We start from the raw sequence: 3469 nt of genomic DNA, 5'->3' as shown, positions 1-3469 counted from the left end.
GTGAATTTAGGTCACACCAATACCCCACCCCCCTAATTCATTTATATCCCTCCATCTGAAATGAAAGCAAACATTGTGCATGAGAGATGCCTTCAGGAAAAAAGTGCATGAGAGAAAAAACACGGTGTCCTTTTTTTTTTTATATTGAGCCATGTTACAGTACATTTTGTTTCACATTACAGTTTCAAAAATTCTCAAACCAGCCCCCTGGCATCAAAATCCACAAACTCAAAGCCATGAAGATCATATCTTTCTTCTTTCTGACGATCGCCGTGATCATTAAACGGATCTCTTACCTGCATGATTAAATGTGTACGGATGTTCCTATTAAATTGGCCAGTGAGCATATTAAAAACTGTAATAATAACCTCCATTCTTCTGGGAAGATGTTCCACCAGATGTTGCTTGTGGAGATTTGTTCTCATTCATCCACAAGGGTGTTAGTCAGGTTCTGATGTAGGTGAGGTGAGGAGGCCTGGGGTGCAGTCAGCATTCAATAGGGTTGAGGTCAGAGCTCTATAGCAGGTCAGTAATGATTTTTCATTCCAAACTATGTAAAGCAGGTCTTCATGGAGCGGGCTTTGTGCACAGGGGCATTTTTAAAGAACAGGTTTGGGTCAAAATCATAGCCAATAGTATTTTCTTCTTAAAATACATATTGCAAAATGATTGGCACACAAAGATAATATACGGAATGGCTATGGTTTTTATAGATGGCTAAATGGATTGGGGAATGCTACTGATTTTAAAATCAAAAAATTTATTTTTTTTACTAAAAAATTGCTTTTTAGTGTTCCCATGTTTTTAGATTTTGCTCAATATATCACTTGTTGCATGTGGTGTTTTATATTCAATTGAACATGATTTGTTTTGACTCTATGACAGGCCATAAACGTACACGAGTATGAAGTTTGAGCATTTTTTCATGCAGCTAAGAGGGTTTCTTTAAGACTGAGCTGGGCTCTGGACACCCGGATGAGTGCTTTGTTTGTGTGTTCTGGTATGAAGCTTCCTTCACCACTGATAACATTCACTCTAAAGTTGGCCAATGCTACAAAGCCAGCTCTGTGTATGTCCAAGTTCATTTCTGTTCTACCACCACACGAATTCTGGCTTTAAACCAGAGAGAGAATGAGAGAGAGAGAGAGAGAGAGAGAGAGAGAGAGAAAGAGCGCATGAGGCACAAACTCAAAAAGAGGAAATAACAGAGGGGGGGGAAATGTAGGCATGCCTTTTTATATTGCATAACTTCTATATCTCATATTTCAAGCCTTTTGAGTCTTATGAGTTTAAAGTTCAGAAGATAGTCTTAATAAATATGAACACAACATGTACCAAAGGATTCTCTCAGAAATGCTCATAGACTCAACAATTCATGATAAGCAATTCCAGCAAAAACAAATCAAGCCCTTGTGAGCTTCACCGCACATGAATGCACACGCAGGTGGAAGATCATATGGAAACTCTTCATAATTAATTTCCTCTTTTGCGCTGGGTATCATTTCATAGTGTTGTTTTGGCGCCACCTGCTGGACAAATTTAAATAAACGCTTGAAAAAAAATTGCTGGACAAATCGGGTTCTTGGCTGCAGGGCCATTTCTAGACTTTTTGGCCCCCTGGGCAAGATTCCTATTTTCATCCCCTTCCTTTCCAATGGCCCAATGGCCTCATCCCCTTCCTTCCCAATGGCCTGAAATTGCTGAGCTCCAGCGGTGTGACATCACAAAATGGAGCGTGGCTTCAGAAAACTGGAAAACTGATGATTCACCTTGGGAAAGCTTTTTACTAGCTTTTGGGGCATTGACCATGTAGTGCATTTTCACATGTCTATCAAGCACATACCGATCATATGTGTTATTCTAACAAAATGAGCACGTATCGAGATATACAGATTTATTTTCAGTTGTTTAAGTGATTAGAAAAACTAATCCTTTGCCTTATTTTCCAACCAACCATAAACAGAGGAAAGCAAAACAGAGAGCAAAAATGGCATCCACCTATTTACAGCCTTCACTAATAATACCTAAAGAAGCCTAGAAAGAAATTTCTCAATAAACTGAGCTCATTTTCACAAACAACCAGATTCATAATCAATCAATGAATCAATCAATAAAGACATTCAGGGACGTAAATTCTTATTCTTAAACTTTATTTATTTATTTTTCTTAAACCACAGAATAACACACACCATGATTTATGTATGTGTGTATGTATGTATGTATGTATTAATATTGTTACTTATTGTTTACTTCCATTAAAATATTTATTATTTGCTTGTATTTTATTTGTTTGTTTATTTAGGCATGACAACAGGAACAGAAATGTGTAGCTGTAACCTAAACAGGACCTAAATGATATAGATAAGAAGCTTATTTTGTTAATCTCTTATTATCCAGAAGAGGGCGCAAGATCACAGTCTAAAGAGGCATTTCTGTCATGACAAGGTAATATAAATGAGGCGTTTGTAACGGATTTTTATTCACAGTGTATTCTGAAATACAGCGTCCCCTCAGCTCATAATGGTGGTGACAAAGCCACGATACTGCTCTGAGAGAGAGAGAGAGAGAGAGAGAGAGAGAGAGAGAGGACGTTTCCAACAGTGTATTTATGAGTCACACAATCAGCGGGGCTGCACATAAAGATGCGTGTGTGTGTGTTTTGGGAGGGGCTTGGGTGGTGGTGGGTTAAAGAATACAAGAACCACTGTAAAAAAAAAAAAAAGAATATATATATATATATATATATATATATATATATATATATATATATATATATATATATATATACATACATATATTTATTTATTTATTTATTTATTTAAATATTATATTTTTAGAAAATCTCCTGTATGGAATTGGAGAAAATGATCTGCTCGGTACAAATCACGACGCTGGAAGTCTTTCATGGATCTGTAGAGAAGAAAGGACGCACTGAACTTCGGGTCCCCGATGCTTCAGTCTGCACTGACAGTCTACCATCTAGAAGCAGAGAAATTAGACCTTTAATAAAATCTAAATGTCTATTAAAAGTCTAGTGTTTCAGTACTTTATCTCCCCATCATACACTACCTGGCCGAAAAAGACCTGGATATAACTAACAAACAGGTAGAGAAAATTCCTCTGGATATTTAACCCTAATAGATGCATTGAGTAGCTTCACAATTCTTTCACAACCATGGGGAAAGACATATTTTGTGAACTTGGAGGGAAAACCAAGGAGATGAGCAAGCATCTGTAGAAGCCAAAATGTGGACTCATGATAATAATGAAAGTTAGTGTTTTTCCTCACTTTTCCTCTGCAATAAGTCACTGAAGCCTTCCTGTATGGAGGACGTGGTGAAATTAGCATGTGTATATTTTATATGAAGTCTTGAAGAACTGCTGTTTTTATGCTTTATGCATCCAGATGTTTTTGTACAGTAGGTAATTATTTAAAGCATTTGTTAAACAGCTGTTGTAAAAAAAAAAA

This window comes from Silurus meridionalis, chromosome 16 (assembly GCF_014805685.1).
Source record: "Silurus meridionalis isolate SWU-2019-XX chromosome 16, ASM1480568v1, whole genome shotgun sequence".
NCBI lineage: Eukaryota > Metazoa > Chordata > Actinopteri > Siluriformes > Siluridae > Silurus > Silurus meridionalis.
This window is presented reverse-complemented; position numbering follows the sequence as displayed.